General features: G+C 44.7%; 1 protein-coding gene across 1 annotated transcript in view; it reads right to left on the bottom strand.

The window, feature by feature from the left end:
- Nucleotides 1-14620, bottom strand: part of CTIF (cap binding complex dependent translation initiation factor) — a 328641-nt gene extending 314021 nt beyond the window's left edge. The window contains exon 1 of the mRNA XM_065406541.1: nucleotides 14451-14620. The gene's annotated coding sequence lies outside the window, so the exon portion shown is untranslated. The remainder of the gene's footprint in view (nucleotides 1-14450) is intronic.
- Nucleotides 14621-15543: the final 923 nt, after the last annotated feature.

Here is a 15543-nt window from a genome sequence, read left to right as displayed (position 1 = left end):
AAATATATAAAGTGAGCACTGTACATTTTGTATTCTGTGTTATAACTGAAATCAAAATATTTGAAAATTTAGAAAACACCCAAAAATATTTAAATAAATGGTTTTCTATTATTGTTTTAACAGCGCGATTAATCACGATTAATTTTTTTAATCGCTTGACAGCCCTACTAATGATTCATTCCTTAGAAAAATGTGTGAGGTTGATGGGGGGGAAAGCACTATATGTTCTATGTATGAGCTACATACTATTAATGATTATTGGAAGACAAGAAGCACATTTGCTACATGCCCTCCAGGTTTGGAATTTTGCTACCAGTCAAATTTGCTTTCAATTTGCTCACCTACCTGCCGAAATTGCCACGTACTTATTAGTGAAAGAACATCTCCAAATATGACATCTAGTAAGAGCATGCACATCATAGGATTGGCTTTGCAACTGGACTGCCCCTCAGGTGCCAAAAATGCCAAAAGTGCACATGCAGGCAGTACATTTAACACCCGCACAGAGAAGCGATTGCTTTTTCATACACAGAATCCATTTCTCTTAACAGACCTGGCACGTGCAATTACTAATCGAGTGCATACGCTGGTGCTGGCGCACAAGAAGTGCCCTTGCACAAGTGGCCGTGGTGGTGAGGCCTCACTGAAAACACTCCAAACAAAACTGGCCCAATGAGCTACACTAGTGTTTTACTGTTCAAATACTGTTAACAATACAACCAGTAATGTTCTCAACTAACACAGTGATGTGATTATGAAAGCTGATGTCAAACCACACACGTCTCTATGAGTTTTCTGCTTTTGCTTGGGGAACTTGGATTCCTGCAGTCCCTAAGCTTTCCATGCCAGATGCACAGTATTTAGACTCAGAGGAATCTAACATGAGCATGGCTAATGACATCCGGAGCAGGGAGAGGGAAGGCAGAGAATCAGGAAAGCAAACACATTTCAGTTGTATACTACTTTTCATGGTCACAGAACTCTGACCCCCAACCACCACCACTTCCTAGCTCTGCCATGGCCATGCCAAGACACAACTTGTAGACTCCCAGTTTCTCAATGAGGATATATTCCTTACCGACCTCAAAGCGGGGCTGTGAGACTTAACTAGTGACTGTGGTCCCTACATGAAAGACTCTCTGAAATGCTAAGTATTATTAAACACCTATAGGACAGACTCTTCTCTTCCACACAGCAATGAGTTCTATACCATCAGACAGCAGGTCAAGTCAGAGCAGAGAAGTGTCACTGCATCTTCACCAGCTCCTCCTTCTGCAGAGGAAACTTAGGTCTTGTCTACACTACAGACCTACCTGTAAAATCCACACCCCGAGTAATGTAGTTACACTGACCTAACCCCCCCCCCCCCCCGCCCCGTGTAGACAGTGCTATGTCAGCAGGAGAGCTCTCCTGTCAATGCAGTTAATGCACCTCCCTGATAAGCGGTAGCTAAGCCGAGGGGAGAGCTCTCTCCCATCTGCTTAGAGGGTAGGGTTGCCAAGCCTCCAGGATTGTCCTGGAGTCTTCAGGAATTAAAGATTAATCTTTAATTAAAGGTTATGTCACGTGATGAAACCTCCAGGGATACATCCAACCATAATGAAGACCCTCTAATAGGGTTGCCAATTTAAGCATCAGAGTGGCGCAGCTGCATCCATACAGCATTTTAAGTGTAAAGGTGCCCTGAGTTTGCTGCATTGCTCCGAATCACTTGGGCAATTGCTGCACAACCGACTTGCCATTTAGTGGACAGGGAGACTAAAAAATATATCAGGGCAACTGCTAAGACAGCTAGGAGCAGCTGTTGCTTTATAAAGGTTAGTGTGTGGCTTACCCCTGCCCTTCAACTATTCCCAGTTCAATGCTTACGTCAAGGATCAGGATACCCAAGTATTCCTAGGAACACAGGACACCAGCACAGCAGAGCAGGTTTGCACATGGGTCAATTCAGGTAAGAGTTTCAAGGATCAAGGCTTTAATAAGAAAGCCAACAGGATCAAATACATGTAAGAACCAAGACCGCTGGCCCCCATGTTCTCCCCCATTTTCCGTTTGAAATTATTGTCCTCCCACATGTAATCAGATGGGTACATTTATCTTCCTTAGGGTCCAAAGCAATGTGTCCATAGGGTATATATTTTTCTTTCCCACAAATGGCCAGTCAGCAAAGAGAATGAGTAAAGCAGACCTATTTTCTGATTATATGAATGAGACGTTGCAATCATGTTCAAAACAGATGGCAATACAGTGCACTTCTCTGGGGCATTTCAGCAGAGCATCTCAAAGCACTTTACACATACTAACTATCCAAGGCCCTCAACACCCTTGTAAGTAAGGGAAGGAACATTTCTCCTACCAATGAAATGTAGCCACCTCTGAACAACGCTATGTGGCAGTTTAAATATCATCAATTGGGGAGACATGGGGGATTACGTTTCTGTTTGGAAAAGGTGCTTACCTCCAATAGTTACAAGTGGCACCGAAGATTAATATATTTGAAAGAAAACTTAACAGAAAACCCTATACTATTCCAATTTATTTACTTTGTGTATAGACAAGTTTGCTGTTTCCCTTGCACTGTCAGTTTCCTCCTTGCTGGAAATCCACTTACAAACATCAGCAAGGGAGAAGAAAACCCTTTGTACATTATTTCAGATAATTTAATTTTAAAAAATTCAGGACATGCTATTTAAAGTGCAATTAAAAAAAAAATCAAATTGACAGGGTCCCTTTAACAGAAGATGGGAAGAATTCCACAGGAACGGCAGAGGGAGTTTATGGAGATAGATTTCAATTGCCCACGCTGGAATTGGTTCCTAGGTTAAATGCCGTCAAGCCGTATATTTCTTGCAAGAGTAACCACCAAGAATGGTCAGGACTTCAGTTTTACAGCGCATCTGAAAGACTGTACTCACACAACAGCACAGCCTCCCTCACCATCAGGCAAAGCACCCCCTACTCATAAATGCCAAAGCTTGCAAGATTACATTCGTTTACTCCCTGCCTGTTGGTGAGAAGCTGTTTCTCAAGTAAGGAGCCTGGGCCATCAGTGTCCGCAGAAATCAAGCTTTAGGGTTTTTTACAAGTTAAATTCCTAGCTTTTACTGTTGCCAAAATAACCTTCCCAACATAACTGATGCTGTATTGAGTTCCTTGGGCTGCAGACAACCTGGAACTACCACTAGCTCTGAGGGGTGTAAACTACCCCGCACATCATTTTTATGCAGTATTCACTCTGAAACCTAATGGGTATGTGTAAATATCAACATTGCTAATCATTTCACTGCTGATCAGCTTAGCAGAAGGAAACAGTCAGATAATGTGCTTGTCCATTTTTACTGGAATTTAAACATACCTGAATCTGCTGTAGGATAGCTAGTCTGCAGCACCAGGGTGTAATCATGTCAACTTCAGTTTGCTCCTGCTCAGGAAGGCAGAGAGCAGCAGGGGCAGGTACTGGAGTTACAGGGGAAGGGCACCCAAAATGAGAGGCTGGAGGAAAAGGTTAGAGAAGTGGAGACTTGCCCTTGTAGCAGCCAGGGGGATGGAAGAGGGTAAATGTAGTGGAAACACTCCTCCCCCAGAAAACAAAATTGTGAAGCTTGGAGGGACAAAAAAAGAGAGCGCGCGAAAGAGCCTGCTTTTCCCTTCCAGCAACAAGAGCCGGGGAAGAGGCAGCAAGACAAAGAGTGCAACGAGGTCACAGAACCAGTCCCCTTCCTGCAACTGGCAGTGGGACTCAGTACCCCACTGCTGTCCCGTTCCATATTTGGTATCGGTCTCTGGCTCTAGCAGCTATCTGGTAACTTTTCAAGCTCTGACCACCACTTTCTGCAGCAACTTGGGTTTCCCCTAGAAGATTCCCATCGAATTAGTGACCCAGCCTGACCCTACTTAGATGAGATTGCAGTTTCAGGTGGCATGGCTGTAGGAATTTAACTGCTCTCACAGAGACCTCATTGCAAATGCATAATGTACAGATTTGAGCTATGTAGCAGGACACTTTGAATTGGTTTCCTCCTAAACAATTCCTCAGGTCTCACAGAACCCCATGTACGAGAATGTGAGGTAAACTTCTGCATTTGCACTATTAAATGCATGACACCTTCCAGAGTGGAACTTGTACGCAGAGGGCTGAATTCTGACCTTAGATACACATCAGTGGGATCTCTGTGCACGTGTCCAAGCAGAGCTGAAGCTGACGCACAGGACATTGCATTCAGAGGTAGAGTTTTAAATACAAACACAGGCTGAGTTCCCTTATGCACACAACGTTTGTACTTCAGCCAAGTGCAACATGCTTAGCCCGATCAGATCTCTCTATGCAAGTTCTACTGTGGGCCCGGGGATATGAAATTCAGTGCAGGGTTTCTGCTCCTGGGCCTCTGTGTCAGAGAGAGATTTTGCATCCAGACTAAAACCTTTTACAGTCCTTAGCGGTAAAAGTTTTAAAAAACACACTAATTTGTTTTACATAAAGTGTTAAAACCATTTGCTTGTCAGAGGCATAAAATCATTGCCAGAGAAGAAAGACACCCATTATATCATGCAGGAATCCCTCAACCAATGCAGGATCCTTCTTTGCAATGGGCCACATTCTCAGCTGGTATTAAGTGACACAGCCAGTGCAGCGACTGATTCACACCAACTGAGACACTCCACAGATTTTAACACCGGAAGGAACCATCGATCATCTAGTCTGACCTCCTGTATAGCACAAGCCCCCACCACCCACACAGCAGTCCAACAATCGAAAAGAGACCAAAGCGTTACAAGCCCCAGGAGATTGGACTACTGTGTGCCACTACAAGGTGCACCAATGCCTGAGGCCCCCGCAATGGCAAGGAACTGGTTAAAAAAAGAGATATACCCAGATAATCCCCGCAAGTGACCCACACCCACAAGCTGCAGAAGACGGCGAAAACCCCCCAAGGTCACTGCCAATCTGACCTAGAGGAAAATCCCTTCCTGACCCCACATATGGGGATCAGTCATACCCTGAGCATGCGAGCAAGAACCAGACAGCCAAGCACTTGAGAGACAGAATGCTCGGTACCACCTCAGAGTCCGGGCCCATCTCCCCCATTGTCCCATCTCCAGCTGTGGCCATCTCCAGATGCTTCAGATCAGCTAGTCTGACTCTCTGTTTAACGCAGGCCATAGAATCTCACCCAATTACCCCTGTACTGAGCCCAATAACTTGTAAGCTTTAAAAGAAAATAATACTGGCTTGACCATGGCTTTTACATACACACACTAAAATAATTCAGTGAAAGGTTGAACAATGACAGGAGAACAGTACACCGTAGAAGCTCAGAAATGATCATATACATTCAAAACAGAGAAAACCTGGATTTCAAGTAAGATGCTGGTAGTCTGACTGATCCAACTCTCTTGATTTCAGTGGAATTACTCAATTTACACCAGATTAAGTGAGATCAGAATTTGGCCCTCTAGGAAATCAGACTACAGTAGCAATATGAGTAGCTGCTGATCACAGATACCAGTGAAACTTTTCCTTCCCCATGCTAGGTGACATTCAGTTGTTTTGCTGTTGGTGTCAAAGGGATAAAACCATTGGCAATAGCAATTGAGAAAGGAACAGTGGGCACTTTTTACTGACAGGGATTTGTGAATCGCAAGACATTTTCCTCATATTCTGTCTTGGCAGCAAAACCTGCAAAAGAAACAACTGCAGAGACCCCACCATTTTTACAGGAAGGGGCAAGAAAGAATCTTTCCCTCTTCCTGTCACATATATGACTAGTAGGCTCTAAAAAATGGTATCTGACTCTCTCCTAATCTAATAAAACAACCCAAGGCAACCTCATTGAGTTTCTCTGCACACAGTCAACTGCAATAACTGGAGCCAACCCTAGACTTGTTCTCTTTACTTATGGGGTTGTTTGGAGATTCCCCAAAATAGTCCTTACATTAAATTATAAAAGGTCATACAGGAGTTTTTAAACTCAGGGCTAGGGGAAAGCTGGCAGGTGCAGAAGAGCACACAGCTTAGACACAGACATTCCTTGGGGGAGGATTTATTAAAGGGGATACTCTATATCAGTGGTTCCCAAACTTTAACAACCTGTGAACCCCTTTCACTAAAATGTCAAGTCTCGCGAACTCGCTCCTAAAAATGAATATTTCCAGGGATTTTCTCCTTTACCTGAGTATAAATGATAAAAGCAGTGATCTTGGAAATATAAAATTTGTTTTTATGACATGCTTATTACACACCATTTATTATTAATTATTATTTATCATTACAGTATTGTTATTACATTATGAAAACGGCAACACTCTTCCAAGATCTGACTTTTGTAGCTTGTATCACTTTGAATAAGCCTGTTATAAGACAAGGCTCCTATGTTTCAGATGTGAAACAGCATGAAGGTATTTAAGAAGCCAACTCAAAGAGTTCCTCCTACACAAGCATTCAGGTCTTGAGCAGTCTAGGCAAACAACGCACGTTACAACAAAGCTTAAACTTGTTCTTAATAATAATTTTAAAAACAATACTAGCTGCCTATTGAATTTTAAAAACAGCAAAAAATATCCACCTCCCTTTCCATTTATTATAAAGAGTCTTGAAGTTTATATCTCCTCAGTGTAATAGGTATGCTTGCTTTGATCTGCTTAGCTCTTGGAAGTCCAGGGGCTCCAGGCTGCTGGCCCCATGCTGCCCAGGGTCCCTAGGGACAGCTCTGTCCACCATTAGGGAATTTTTTCCCGAGAACCCCCTGTAACATTTAGTGAACCCCCAGGGGTTCATGAACCCCAGTTTGGGAACCACTGCTCTATATCCTAGTTAAAAGGAGAAGATAGAAGTTGATAAAGTACAGGCTGAAACTGAAGAGAAACGGTCAAATGAAAGAAGGCAGACAACTAGATATTGACAAATTGTATAAGTGCTTGTATACAAATGCAAGAAGTCTAAATACTAAGATGGGTGAACTAGAATGCCTGGTATTGAGAGAGGATATTGATAGAATAGGCATCACAGAAACTTGCTGGAATGATGATAATCAATGGGACACCTTTCAGAGTAGCAGCCGTGTTAGTCTGTATCCGCAAAAAGAACAGGAGTACTTGTGGCACCTTAGAGACTAACAAATTTATTAGAGCATAAGCTTTCGTGGGCTACAACCCACTTCTTCGGATGCAATGGGACACCGTAATACCAGGATACAAAATATACAGGAACGACAGAGTAGGTCATGGTGGTGTGCGAGTGGCACTAAACCGCCAAGAAAGCATAAAGTCAAATATAGTAAAAATCTTAAACAAATCAAACAGTATCATAGAATCTTTATGGATAGAAATTCCATGTTTGAATAATGAGCGCATAGAAGTAGGAATATATTGTCGACCACCTGACCAGGATGGTTATATGATTGTTAAATGCTCAGGGAGATTAGAGATGCTACCAAACAGAAACCCCCAAAATAATGGGGGATTTAAACTATCCCCATATTAACTGGGTACATGTCACCTCAGAATGGGATGCAAAGATAAATCTTCTAGACACCATTAATGACTGTTTCTTGGAGCAGTTTGTCCTGGAACCCACATGAGGAGAGGCAATTTCTGATTTAGTCTTAAGTGGCACAAAAGATCTGGTGCAAGAAGTGAATATAGCTGAACTGCTTGGTAATAGCGACCATAATGTAATTAAATTTAACATCCTCATGGGGCAGGGGGAGAGAAATACCAAAGAAACCCATCACAGTAGCATTTAAATTCAAAAAGGGGAACTACACACACAAAAAAGAGGCTAGTTAAATGGAAATTAAAAGGAACAGTCACAAGAGTGAAATGAATGCAAGCTGCATGGAAACTTTAAGAGTCAGGGTCAGTGGTGTAGGGTATAGGGCTCTGGTTTTGTGGCACATTGGTCCACCCCCTGTGGGGCGAAGGAACTGTATAATTCGGATGGCCTCCACTTCCATAGAAGAGGGACTGGCTAGAGTAGTCAAGAGGGCGTTAAACTATTAGTAAGAGGGAGATAAAAAGAAGGAAAATGTGACCACCCAATTAGCACAAAATCGAGACATTAAGAACAAAATTAATCAAGGAACCAAAGGACATGAACAGAAGTAGTTCTTAAATTGCCTATACACCAATGCTAGGAGCCTGGGTAACAAAAAAGAGAAAGTGTAATTGCTCATTTATGAGCATAAACTCAATCTAGCTGGTATTAGTGAAACCTGGTGGGATGATTCGCACCATTGGAACATTAAAATTAATGCCTATAACTAGGGCCCTACCAAATTGACAGCTATGAAAAACGCGTCATGGACCTACTGTAGGGGGGTCGCAGTGTTGCCACCCTTACTTCTGCGCTGCCTTCAGAGCTGGGTGGCCGGACAGTGGTGGCTGCTGGCTGGGAGCCCAGCTCTGAAGGCAGCGCCTCCACCAGCAGCAGCGCAGAAGTGAAGGTGGCATGGTATGGTATTGCCACCCTTCTGCACCGCCGGGGGGGGCAGCAGCAGAGAAGTAAGGGTGGCAATACCATACCATTCCATCTTCACTTCTGCGCTGCTGCTGGTGGAGGCGCTGCCTTCAGAGCTGGGCTCCCAGCCAACAGCCACGACTCTCCCACTGCCCAGCTGTGAAGGCAGCACAGAAGTAAGGGTGATAATACCTTGACTGCCCCCACTCCCCACAATAGCCTTGTGACGGATCTCCAGTTTGAGAAACGCTGATTTAAGTGTTTTACATATTTATATTTTTAAATACATATTCATGATTTGTGACAACACTGTGAAATTTAAGATTTAAATATCTGTACCCGTGAAATTCGAGGTTTTTAAAATGCTATGATCGAGAAATTTACCAAAATGGACCATGAATTTAGTAGGGCCCTACCTATAACCTTTTTAGGAAGGCTCGAGTGGCAAACGGGAAGGGGGAGTGGCACTCTATGTCAAAAATGGCATTACCTGCTTCTCAGTCACAGAATTCTGGGGAAAAAAAGATCCTGAATGCTTCTGGATCAATGTCCTAACAGATAAACCACAAGATGGGGTACCAGTTGGTGTTTGCTACAGAGCACCAAATCACAGTAGGGTACAGGATAACCTCTTTCATATGCATTATCTATAATGTGTAGGGAAAAAACCGTGTGATCATGGAGGACTTCAAATTGAGTGGCATATGCTGGAGGTCTTACACTGCTAGTACAGAAACATCCTTGGAATTTCTAAACATTATAGATGACAATTTCCTAACTCAAAAAGTGTTGCTGCCAACACAGGGGAAGTCTACGTTAGACTTTGTCCTAACAGATAAAAAGGAACTGATCATAGAACTAAAAATTAATGGTAGCTTAGGTACAAGTAAATGTGATCACATTTATAATGTGCAAACAGAATAAAGTTCAGACCAGTAATATACATACTTGGTGCTTTAATAAGGACAATTTTACAAAACTGAAAACAATTATGAGCCAAATCAGTTGGGAAGAAGAATTTAATCAGAAAAATATTAATTATATTTGGGAATCAATTTAAGAGCACCTTACCAGATGCCAAAAAAGCTACAATTCCACAACTGAGGAACATGGCTAATAAACCAATTGGTCTAGAGAAGAAATGAAGGCAGCTGTAAAAAATAAAAAATGAATATAGCAAATGGAAGAAAGAGGAAGTTGGTAGTAATGAATATAAATCAGAAGTTAAGAATTGTAGAAAATTGATAAGGGAAGCCAAGGGACACAAGGAAACATCTATGGCTAGCAAACTTAAGGACAATAAGAAGTTTTGTTAATATATTAGGAACAAAAAGAATCCTGACAATAGTCTTGGTCCACTGCCAGATGGAAGTGTTAGAATTATCAATAATAATGCAGAAAAGGCAGAGGTATTCAATAGATATTTCTGTTCTGTATTTGCGGGGAAAACAGATGATGCAGTCTCATCATATAGTGATAATAGTAAAATTTCCGTTCCACTTGTAACTCTGGAGGATGTTAAATAGAAGCTACTAAAATCAGACATTTTTAAAACAGCAGGTCCAGATAACTTGCATCCAAGAGCTTTAAAAGAGCTGGCTGAGGAGCTCTCTGGACCATTAATGTTGATTTTCAATAAGTCTTGAACACTGGGGAAGTTCCAGAAGACTGGAAGAAAGCTAATGCTGTGCCAATTTTTAAAAAGTGTAAACAGGATAACCCAGGTTATTATAGGCCTGTCAGCCTGACATTGATGCCAGGCAAGATAATGAAGCACCTAATAAGGGACTAAAGGAGGATAATGTTATTAATGCAAATCAACATGGATTTATAGAAGAAAGATTATCAAACTAATCTGATATATTTTTATGAGATTACACATTTGATTGATAAAGGTAATACTGTTGACATAATATATTTAGACTTCTGTAAGGCATTTGACCTGATGCTGCATGACATTTGGATTAAAAAACTAGAACAATATAAATTTAACATGACACACATTAAGTGGATTAAAAACTGGCTAAATGATAGGTCTCAAAATGTAACTGTAAAAGGGGAATCATCATTGAGTGGGTCTGTTTCCAGTGGGGTCCCGCAGGGCTCTTGATCCTACGGTATTGAACATCTTTATCAATGACCTGGAAGAAAACATAAAATCATCACAGATAAAGTTGCAGATGACACAAAAATTGGGGAAGTGGTAAATAATAAAGAGGACAGGTCACTCATTCAGCTATCTAGATTGCTTGGTAAGCTAGGCGCAAGCAAACAATATATATTTTAATATGGCTAAATGTAAATGTATACATCTAGGAACAAAGAATGTAGGCCATACCTACAGGATGGTGGACTCTAACCTGGGAAGCAGTGAGTCTAAAAAAGATTTGGGGATGGGGGTGGATAATCAGCTGAACTTGAGCTCCTAGCATGATGCTATGGCTAAAACAGCTAATAGGATCCTGGGATGCATAAATAGGGGAATCTGGAGTAGAGAGGTTATTTTACCTCTGTGTTTGGCACTGGTGCGACAGCTGCAGGAATACTGTGTCCAGTTCTGGTGCCCACAATTCAAGAAGGATGTTGATTAATAGGAGAGGGTTCAAGGAAGAGCCAGGAATATGAGCAAAGGATTAGAAAAATGATTTATAGTACCAGACTGAAGGAGCTCAATCTATTTAGCTGCCCTTTGACACAGCTCCAACGATCCTGCTCCAAAGCAAGGTGACAACTAGCCCCTGATCCTGTCCCACAGATGTCAATGGCAGAACTCCCTAAAGAGGGTGGATGGCTTTTTTAACCTAATGCTAAAGCTAGGCTTCAATATCCTACACTGCTGATATTTATCCAAGCCCCCATTAGCCCAATACTTGTGCCACAATGCTTTATTAGTCTAGGTAGGGTCCAGACATGCTTTTATTTTGCTGGAAACGGTGTGGCAATATACTACAGCTATTATTACATGCTTTAGCAGACCACTGACTCTGGCCTATACTACATGTTACACGTTATTCATCGTTTTTCTACTGCTTTCAAATCATTGTTTTGTTTTCCTCAGAAAATTTGATTCCTGCTTTTAAATTAATGGGAATTAGTTTTAATGCAAAATTCATGTCTTCACCGGAGGATTCATCTAGTCATAAAATAATGGGGGGGGGGGGGAAATTCCTTGAAGGTCAGCCAGGCATCCATAAATTCAGACCTATCCCTCTTGAATCTAAAAAAAAAATTGGGTTGGAAATCAGAATTAAAAGCTTTTTTGGGTCAATTTTCATACTTCAGTTTTAGAGAAAAATTGTGAGTGGGGAAAAACAATTAGCAAAAGGAGTCAGTGCTATGTAGTGGTTAGAGGGGCTTATAAATCAGGAGACCGGAGTGCTGTGCCTAATTCTGCCATGTGGACCGTGGATAGATCATTTAGTCTCACTGTGCCCATATCTGTGCAAATGGAGATAATGCTCAGCAAAGTGCTTTGAGGTCCTCTGCCAAAAGTGCACATCATTGCTTCAGAACCCCAAACTAGGCTCTTCTTTGCTGTGCGCCCCATAGGAGAACAGGAAAGACGTTCTTGTGGAGAAGGCACGGGAGTGGGAGGCAGGGCACCTGGGTTCTCCTCTGAGCTTTGGGCCAAGTTACAATTTCTCTGCGCCTCTGCTCGCCCGCCTCTACCAGGCGGATAAGAATCCTGAGGCCTGTGCAGAGAGCAGTGAGATGGGACATACACAGGAGTAGAGTACCGGCCGCTACATTTTATGCTTCCCCACATGCAAAACCAACTGGCCTGAGCACGCCCTGGAGTCTAAAGCTGATGGGACCAATCCCATCGCAGGCATTTCAGGGTCCTCAGGGCAGAGAAAAACCTGACCCCATGTAGCATCTCCCCCTCTTCCCCCCGCCCACCGCAGTGAGTACAACCAGCCAGGGCTGGCGGGGAGTTGGAGGTGCTGGCACTCAGTGCCAGGGGGGTTTCTGAGGCAGGGGTGGGGGCTCTGGGTGGCAGAGAGCTGCAGCTGCTGCCCATGGCAAGCGCCTCGCCTCCCCCAACGCTACAGCAGCGCCGCCAGCCAGCTGCTGTGTCACTTTCCCCGGCCATGGGGCAGCTCTTACGTGGCGCGGGGTGAGGAGCCTGCGGCTCCCCCCCAGCTCCGTGCTCGGAGCCTTTGTCCGGCTCCTCGCCGGGCGGAGCGAGGCGCGGGGGATGCCGCGGGAGGAGGAGGCGGCCGGGGCTACTCGAATCAGCCGGAGGTGCCAGAGCCGGGGGGCGTCTCTCCCAGGCAGCCGGGGCCGCACCCAAATCTAGGCAACCAGGCGCAGGTCGCCAGCACCACTCGCTGGCATGGGCTAGGGGCAGCGGTGAGCAGCGGGGCCGGGCTGGCCCTATCCCACCCCCCTTAATTCCTGCAGCGTATCGCGGGTAACACGCGAGGGCAGGGCGTTGACATAAAGAGCTGCCAAGGCGCGGGGGGGGAGGAAAAAAACCATCGAGGTGGATACAAATCCGCACCCAGAATTTCACTGCGTTCGCCCGCAGACGGGCAATGGATCTGGTTAATGCGAATTGGGATCTACCTCTTAAACCACAGCCCATTGTGATCCCATACACCCACCTCACTACCTCTGTCTGTACCAACACCCGGTTAGTTAGGACTTGATTTATTCATACCGAAGTCATGTAAAACCCGTATAAAAATAAAGCCCACTCGTTCTATGCACACACAGCCTAATTGTAATATAGGAATAGGATCCGAATTCAACGTAGAAAAATGCACAGCTAGCCAACACAACCACAGTCACTTAATTCTAAGTAACCACACACACACACACACACACACACACACACAAAACAACCCACCACTCTCTAAAGCAGCTGGGTTTAGTGGAAACTAAAAGGATTACAATATCTCCCACCAATTAATCCTAGATCATCATCGGGAGGGAGAGAAGGCCCCGAGAATGCATCATTAATCAACAACATACAAAAAAGCTTCGATCCATCAGACACGTTTCTGGAACAAACAGTATTGTAGGAAACAGAGCAATCTCGCCTCCCCATATATTGCTCCCTATTGCCGGGGGGGGGGACACCTCATTTATCTAAACATTCCTTTAATAGGGGTCTGACCGCGATCAAGCTGCGTGCACCCCCCCCCCCCCCCACCTAAGAGCAGGCATCCCCCGAGTGCCTCGTTTCTCCGAGTGATTGTATCGGAACGGAACGATGCCATGAAAACAAAACACACGCAATCCCGAGAGCTCCAGAAGGCCCAATTTGCAATTCCTGATCCCGTTCCCACCACACACCGCAATGGGAGTTCTCCGACAGCGGGGGGAGGGAGGAGTTCGGTCTAGACAACATGCAATCAACACACATCCACGCAAGACATTGCCCCTCTGAAAAAAAAACAACAACAACCAGAATCACATGGGAGGGATAAAAATGAAAGCAAACTACATGCCGCTGTGGCCTGTGGAGAGGAAAGGGAACAGGATCCTGAATCATCACAGCGCAGGGCACAAAAGCATCCAGGCCACCGACATGCCCCTTTGGATTCGTAGCCCCCCCCCCCCCCCAAAAAAATGCAAACAGCTGCAAGCTGGCCACCACAACTGCAACCCAATGCAGCAAAAGGAGGCTTCACAACAAAGGGAAAACACACCCCTCCTTGGAACACAGACATGACAGCGACAACATGGTTTATAGTCCACAGCTCTAGGCTCTTCCCTGCCACCAACACTGAAATGCCCTTTTACCGGTGAGCAAAAGCTGCTCCCAGCCTGAGAAATAGCTTGTCTGGCGCTGGGAAGGCAGCTGAAAACCAAGCTCCCATACACCCCAGACAGTTACAATGGTGCGTATGTGTCTTTTACAGTGTCCAGCTATTAGATGGCTCTTTCCTGGCAATCTGCACAGACACCCACAAAACAAACAAGTGCAAAGGGTGCAAAAAAAACCAACCAGACACACCAACCCCCCCTAGAGATTATCTGGATTTACCTTGCTGGCCGTCCAAGGCTAGGGCAGAGGGTGGCCTGGCTGGGGGAAGGGGGTCTGGATGTCAGATTCCTGCCTTTAGGTTCATGAGTCCTGCCTTGATGAGGGAGGTTTGACTGCCCAGTGCACAGGAGGAGAAAAACCCGGCTCTGACACAGGCAAAGAGAATGCAGGAATGTGACGTCTCAGCTCCTCCTAACGACCCACGTGCATAGACTTTAAAAGAAAGGGACACGCTGGCCATGCTGGGAAATGTAGTTCCACTCCTCACCTTCCCTGGGCAGGGAAGAGTTCTGGGCATGGAGTTTCTCTCCATCTGGGTAAGGGGGAGTTTGGCTTGTACCTCTTTAGAGGTCGGAGTTAGGGCCAGGGTCCGTCTGAAGTGGAACAAGGAAATCCTCTTGCATTAAGGCTCCGATTTCCCCCCTACACACACACAAACACTTAAAAACTCTTCAGATAAAGCACTGGGGACCTATATACTGAAGGCAACAATCCCATAGTGGCCGGGAGAAAGTTTAGCTAGATGGATTATTTCAGGGGTTCTTAAACTTCATTGCACCGCCACCCCCTTCTGACAACAAAAATTACTTCATGAGCCTAGGAGGGGGACCAAAGCCTGAACCTGCCCAAGCCCCACTGCCCTGGGAGGGTGGGCCAAAGCCCAAGCCCCACCACTCCAGGCGGGGGGGGGGGGGCAAAGCTGAAGCTCAAGGGCTTCAGCCCCAGGCAGGGGGCCTACAACCTGAGTCCTGCTGAAGCCCTTGGGCTTTGACTTCGGCCCTGGGTAGTGGGGCTGAGGCTTCCTGCAAGTCTAAGCCAGCCCTGGCAACCCCATTCAAGGGGGGTCCCGACCCACTTTGGGGTCCTGACCCACAGTTTGAGAACTGCTGGATTATTTCAACTGTAGGATCCCTGGAACAGGGACCTAATCTCTCTTTCTTTATTTGTAAGACACCCAAGCAAATGTTGTGTGTTATATACATAATTATTATTTATATTGAAGTAATGCTTAAAGGCCACACTCAGTGATTAGGACCCTACTGCGCTAGGCGCTGTACACTCACATCTGACTCCAAGAGTTTTTATACTTCAA

The sequence above is a fragment of the Emys orbicularis genome, chromosome 6, assembly GCF_028017835.1.
Source record: "Emys orbicularis isolate rEmyOrb1 chromosome 6, rEmyOrb1.hap1, whole genome shotgun sequence".
NCBI lineage: Eukaryota > Metazoa > Chordata > Testudines > Emydidae > Emys > Emys orbicularis.
The sequence above is the reverse complement of the archived record's forward strand: the minus strand, read 5'-3'. Positions and strand labels throughout refer to the sequence as shown.